Genomic DNA, 7142 nt, shown 5'->3' with positions numbered 1-7142 from the left:
CTGAAAAAATCTAGGAAATGCGCGATGATGATGTCGATAAGAAAAAAAATACTTTGTGTAAAATATTACATACATTTTCAAAATAATTTTATAGTTACAAATAATAACAATATAATACTAATAGTAACATTATTATAAGATTTATAATAATAATAACATTACATGGCAGTACGGTGACTAGATTACCCTCTTTACGGGACTGCACAGCATGTATAGTCTTTGTCCCCTGTCTCACATTTCGGCTGGACCGTTGAATAGTCTGGCTTTTATCCATGGTCTATGAAGGGAAGGCTTTTTATTAGCCTATAATCAGAGGTGGGTAGTAACGAGCTACATTTACTCCGCTACATTTACTTGAGTAGGTTTTTGAAAAAAATGTATTTTAAAGTACCTTTTTTGCACGATACTTTTTACTTTTACTTGAGTACATTTGTGAAGAAGAAACCGTACTTTTACTCCGCCACATTTGCAAAATTCGACTCGTTACTTTTTTAAATAATTAATTTCACACATTGGATGGATCATGCCGCCACTTGGAGCTACCGGTAACTCTTTCACCAATCAGACGTAGCCATGCGGTCACATGACCAGATATAAAATGGCAGGCCTAGTATTTTATTTTATTTTTTTTAAATATTAAACTTTATTAAGAAACAGTATACAGAACATGTATACTGTTAGGTATTTTAGTACCATGGGAGCATTTACTGGATATTGTTTTATAGTGACATTATACAGGAAAACTCTGTCATTCAATAAGGCCCCTTTGTTTTAGTTATTTTTCTCTTTGACCCAAGAATTGATGTGTGAGAATCACAGGCTGGTACAAGGTTGAAATACCACAGAGATCACTCCCTCAGCTACATTAGTTTCTAAATCTCTTAGGAGACGCCTGTTGAAGGCCAAATGGTTTGTTTCAGAATTCACTAATGAAAGAACTCTTTATTTCGTGCCTTGAAAATATGTCGCTGAGATAATCACAATTGTAGCTGAACTGATAAACTATACAAAGGATGCTTCTTCACCCAAGGGCAGGAAGACGCTCCCTTATCTTGGTCTGTACTGGTTTAAACTGATAATCTGCTGTCTCATGAATTTTACCCTCTATATAAACTGTTGTACTTGTGAATAAAGTTGAGTCAATTTGGGAAGACAACCTGAAGCAGTCTCTGTTTTCTTGTTCTCCCAAGCTGCTCCCGAGCTCGTACTAACACGCTGAATGGCATGCTTGAATATTACTTGAGAATATATTTGACTGTGTTACAGACTAAGGGACATTCTCTGCTGATAGGTGAAGGTACATTCTCTGCTGATAGACGTCCACGCCTCGGAGGAAGCCGATCCACGGATTAGGCCCTGGAAACCGTTTCCTTCATATACAATCAGAACAAAATTAACATATGCCAGGGGGTGTAATACAAAGAATTACAAACATTCAAATAATTTGTAATTACTACAAATAGTAATAGTTTTCATAGCCTTTTTGTTAAGTGATCCACTATAAAATGGCAGGCCGAGTAGCCCAAGCCTTTCAACTTCCAAAGACGGACGGAAGAAATACATCAAAAAATGGCAACCGTCTCCGCTAACACTGAACAGGACAAACACCCTTGGCCGCATATGCAAAGCATGTTTCACTTTAAAGGAGTACAAAAGGACAGCTATATAATGCGGTGTCTTCTGTGTGAGCCAAAGCAAACCGACGTTTCAGCGTACAAAAACTCAACATCTAACCTGAGGAAACATGTTGCGGTAAGTTTGCTTTAAATTTCTTTTTTTTTAGCTGTGGTTAAGTGGATGTCAGTAGTGATGGGCAGATGAAGCTTCATGAAGCACTGTAGATTTCCGGAGGAAGGGTCATAACAACCATCTGCCTCTCTTCATTGGTAGTGAGGCGGTGGAGAGGGTGAGCAGTTTTAAATTCTTGGGGGTAACTGTAACTGAGGACCTGTCCTGGGGCAACCATATCACCTTAGTTGCACGGAAGGCCCAACAGCGCCTCTACTACCTGAGGAGACTGCGGAGCGCACACATTCCCAGACCTCTGATGTTGAACTTCTACAACTGTGCCATCAGCAGCGTTCTGACGCATGGATTTCTAGTGTGGTTCCCCAGCTGCACCAAGGCCGACCAGCAAGCACTCCAGCGGGTGGTGAAAGAAGCTGGCAGAATTATTGGAACAATTCTGCCAGAGATCAGTAATATCTTCCCCACTCGCTGTCTGAGGAGGGTGCACAGTATCCTGCGGGACCAACATCACCCTGCGCGCCACCTTTTCCACCTGCTGCCCTCAGGGAGAAGGTACAGGTCTATACAGGCCAGAACATCCAGACTGGCCAACAGCCTGTATCCACAGGCTGTGAGGCTCCTGAATTCTGCCCCCCTCTCACGGACAATAACCATATCCAACTTCTCAATAGCAATGAACTGGTTTGCATTGGTGCATTATATCTTTATTCTCTTTCCCCCCTGCCCCCCCCCCCCCCCCCCCCCTCTTTCTTAAATAGACAACCATCATATCTCACAGTATAATAATATTGAACGGGTTGCATTGTTGCATTTTGTCATGTTTCTCAGGTCTTTGTCTGAATGTCCTATGAACATTACCTGTCTTGTTCTCATGTTGTTGCTAAGGATTGTCTCATTGCACTGAAGTCACACTGGGTTAAATATTTACACTTGGGTTTTAAGGGGTATTTTTTTTTTACGGGTTGTACGGAAGCCCCAAACGCAATTTCATTGTTCTTTGACAATGACAATAAATACATACTTGACTTGACTTGACTTGACTTTTCATCCAATTGGTTCATCCCAGCGCAAAGCTTCTTGAAGCTTCATTTGCTCTAGTAGGACACCTACTGGACGTAAAAATATTAGTTGGCATGAATTTGAAGAGTGTGGCCTTTTGCACACAGCCTGTAAATGTCAACAACAAAAGGAGTGTGTAAAACATGTATATTGTAGTGATGCAGTATACTGTGTATATTTATACTGGCAGTATGGAAAATGATCATTTGGAAATGCTTAAAATGGAAATGATCATTTACTGTGAGGTGAGGTGTGGTTGGGGTGTGGACAGTAGTTGTGCTTTTGTAACGTTGAGGTATGGACAGCTACACATTGAGGCTTTGAGCCTCAGTCCTGCCTGTTCACATTTTATTCTATAAAAACTAAATTTTCACTGCTTTTATGGCCTTTTTAGTGGGGAGAACATAGCTAGGATTTAATGGTTTAACAAATCTTTTAAATCCTTTGTCCTCCACAATGCTAAATGGCTGTGAGTCCTCAATCACCATGCTAACCAGGTCTTCATCTATTTGAGATTGTTCTCCTGAGGAAAGACAATAAAGACAAAGCACAAATATAAACATCACACACGTAACTTATTACAGCTGTATAATATTGTTATATCATTTAGTAACATTACTGCATGCTATATTATCATGGCATTTGATGGCTCACCTGGTCTTGCTCCACAATCGGTGTTCCCCTTATTCTCATGCAAAGCTCTGTAGTGCCTAAGCATGGATGAGGTGTTGTTGTTATATCCCAGCTCCCTGGCACATAGCAAACACTTCACCTTGTACAAAAGTCAAGACAGCTTAACATAAATTGTATTGCACCATCAGTATTATGAAAATATATCTTCTGTAGAAATTTACATACCTTGTTGGGAGGAATAAAATCAAAATGTTCCCACACAGGGGAGGACATCCTCCTCTTCTTAGCTGGCTCCATTCTCTCCTGACTTTCTCTCCTCACTCTCATAAACCTCCAAACTGTCTCCAAACTCTCACTAACCGCAACTCTCCATCAAACACCCACATTTTGAATGAAGTCTGAGGGGTTTATATCGCTGTCATATCTCGTGGCAAAGTTCGAACCACTTCATGAACCAGTCACGTGGTACAGCCGGGCAGCGAGGCTTCGGACGTCATCATTTTCAGCTCCTCCCATAAATGAAGCAAGCCTCGATACGCGCATCGCGGAAACGCCCTCTCCATTACTCGACACAAGCTTTGAAACCTCGATACAGAACGTCACATCACTAGTGTTGTAATCTCATGATTCTAATAATGCTACAGATATCTGGAATATACATTCAAAGGTAATTCTAACAAAGATAATGTTTAATGTAGCCTTAGAAATGAAGCTTTCCGTTGTCTTTTTTCCTATTTCCGTTGTGCTTTTGCAGCGCTTTTCTCTTTGTAGCGTTTTTCTTTTTGCAGTGCAGCGTTTTTCTTGAAGTTGCAGTGCAGCGTCTTTCTTTTTGCAGCGTTTTCCTTTTTGCAGCATTTTTCTTTTTGCAGCATTTTTCTTTTTGCACGTGTTTTCTGAAGTTGCAGTCCGTTTGGCCTCTCAGGGCCACCGTACGTTTCAGCCCAATTTAACGTCACCGTGGTAGGAATTAGAATCAAACTTATGGGAAAGGAGACCCCTTGGACATCAAACAGCGTGATGAGAACTATTGAAAAGAAAAGAAATAATCTTTGGAAAAAAATATCTAAGGAGAATTAATTTATTTTAGTCTGACCCCACTCCCATTCGCTAACATGGAGGAGGCGGGTTTATGACTTATACTGCAGGGGGCGATAGGGACGTTTTGGCTTCATTTTTGGGGAGCTGTCGCGTCGTCCATGTTTTCTACAGTCAATGCTCACACACATCACATACACTCCTTACTGCACCCAGTCACACGCAAGACAGTAATTCCCGCAACACAGAGAAAGAACTCACAGGACACTCTGCAAAATTCAAAGCTGTAGCTGTAGCATAAACAACAACAAACTGGGACTGTTTGTAATTCTGTCCTGGGGTTTATACAGGTGCAGTCATAAGTCATAGTCAAAGCTATAAATAAACCCAGCAGCTTCAAGATCATTTTTGCTCTGGCAAGATGGCAAGACGGTCATATTCACTGCTTCAAGCACCTGACTATGTGAGGCACTCAGAGAGCGAAGATGACGAGGAATCCGCTGCATCAGTCTCCTCAGAGAATGACAGCATCACTACCAGTGATGAGGATTACCATCCAGTGCCCGATTCCTCTTCTTCAGCAAGTGAGAATGATACAAAGACAGCAGTCGAGGTAGAGCGGCTAATGGAAGAGACGGTAGGAGAAGCGGCAGACGCCGGGGCGCCGGGGGCCGAGTGGATGTCTCGTTCTGGGAATATTGAGTGGTTTCCCACTGCTGAGGAGACCATGCGCTACAATCCAGTACCCACTGGTATCACTCCAGGGCCCACCCTGTATGCAGTTACCCGCATTAGCACCCTGAGATCTGCATTTGACCTGTTTGTGACAGAAGAGATCATTCAGCTGCTGTGCACCTACACAAACCTGCATGGGAGGCGAAAGTGTGAGAATTGGAGGGATGTGGATGATGTGGAGATGAGAGCGTACATTGGGACTTTGATTCTCGCTGGTGTCTACCGCTCAAGGCATGAAGCATCGCGTGGTTTGTGGGCTGACAAGACCGGACGGGCAATATTCCGTGCTACAATGCCCCACTATCGCTACGCCCAGATCAGCGCTAACATCCGCTTTGATGACAAGCTCGCCCGCCCGAGATGTTTCAGGAACGATAAGCTTGCTGCATTTCGCGTCCTGTGGGAAAAGTGGGTTGCTCGTCTCCCCCTGCTGTTCAATCCAGGAGTTGACGTCTGTGTCGATGAGCAGATGGTTGGATTCAAAGGTCGATGTGGATTTCGGCAGTATATGCCCAAGAAGCCTGCAAAATATGGCATTAAAATCTGGGTGATCTGTGATGTGGCAACCTCCTATGCTTGGAAGATGGAAATTTACACAGGAAAATCTGGAAGTTCCCGGGAAGTTAATCAGGGAATGAGAGTTGTGCTACAACTGACAGAGGGGCTCAAAGGACACACTGTCACTTGTGACAACTTCTTTACATCGTTCAGCTTGGCAGAGGAGCTGCTCAGAAGAAAAGTAGCTCTGGTTGGCACAATCAGGGGAAACAAACCAGAGCTCCCTCCCCAGCTTGTTCAGCTGAGACAGAGGAAGATTCTTTCATCTCTCTTTGCCTTCACCAAAACAACCATGGCAGTCTCCTACATGCCCAAGCAAGGGAAGAATGTGCTTCTTTTGAGCACAAAGCATAGGGAACCAGCAGTCAGTGATGGGGAAAAGAAGAAGCCAGCAGCAATCCTTGATTACAACAAGTGTAAAGGTGGAGTGGATAACCTAGACAAGGTTGTCGGCACCTACAGTTGTCGGAGGAAAACCAGTCGCTGGCCACTGGCTCTGTTCTACAATCTTCTGGACATCTCAGCATACAATGGCTTTGTCCTGTGGAAAGCAGTGAATCCTGAGTGGGAGTCCACCAAGACCCACAAACGAAGGGTGTTCCTGGAGGAGCTGGGCTACATGCTGGTGACTCCAGAAATTGCAAGACGGCCTTGTGCCCCACGCTCAAAAGCAGCCGCTGCTATTGTTGCTGAGATACAGCAGTCAGAATCAGAAACAGAGTCTGACCCAAAGCCCATCAACAAAACGAGGAAAAGGTGCGAACTGTGTATAAACAGAAGAAGAACGGCAACCACTTGCTCCAGCTGTGAAAAGAGTGTCTGCAAAGATCACTCTGCTGTGGTTTGCGTGTCCTGCCTTCCCTGAGTACACGTGTACACACACACACACACACACACACACACACACACACACACAGAAAGAGGATGTATTTTGTACAAACAAGCAATAAAAGGCCGTTTTTGGCATGACTAACAAAGTGGGAGTTTCTTTTATTGGGGTCATTACTCACAGGAATAAAAATGGTTTTCATGACTAGGACTGGTTTTCATTTAAAAAATGAAGTTGGTCTAAGTAGAAAAATGTTTTAATATATAATAATTTTATAGTATTCTGTAAATGTAAACAAGGGGTGGCCATTTTTGGCCACGAACAGTTTGAGAGGGAGTTTTTATGTTTTTGCTCTCTCTGCACTAAAAATTACAGACCTAATCTGTAGGTGGCCACGAACAAGCTGAAAGGGTAGTGATTTTGATCAGACTCAGAGGGTTAATCAGTCTGTGGGTATCATCAGCTCTGATCCTGTTCCCCCAGCAGACCACAGTACAAACTGCACTCACCACTGGTGAGTGACAGAATGTCTCCATCTGCACAT

General features: G+C 43.2%; 1 long non-coding RNA gene across 1 annotated transcript; it reads right to left on the bottom strand.

Annotated features, from left to right (window-relative positions):
• Positions 1-2818: 2818 nt before the first annotated feature.
• Positions 2819-3827, bottom strand: LOC146664561 (uncharacterized). Its single transcript, XR_014912486.1, has 3 exons — positions 3667-3827; positions 3463-3580; positions 2819-3331 (listed from the first exon to the last, which is right to left on the bottom strand). It is a non-coding gene; the product is annotated as an uncharacterized LOC146664561 (long non-coding RNA).
• Positions 3828-7142: the final 3315 nt, after the last annotated feature.

This window comes from Rhamphochromis longiceps, linkage group LG7, assembly GCF_057381845.1.
Source record: "Rhamphochromis longiceps isolate RC_006_pf linkage group LG7, R_longiceps_female_GT1.1, whole genome shotgun sequence".
NCBI classification, from domain to species: Eukaryota; Metazoa; Chordata; class Actinopteri; order Cichliformes; family Cichlidae; genus Rhamphochromis; species Rhamphochromis longiceps.
Note: the sequence above shows the minus strand (reverse complement) of the source record. Positions and strands in the feature narration are given on the sequence as shown.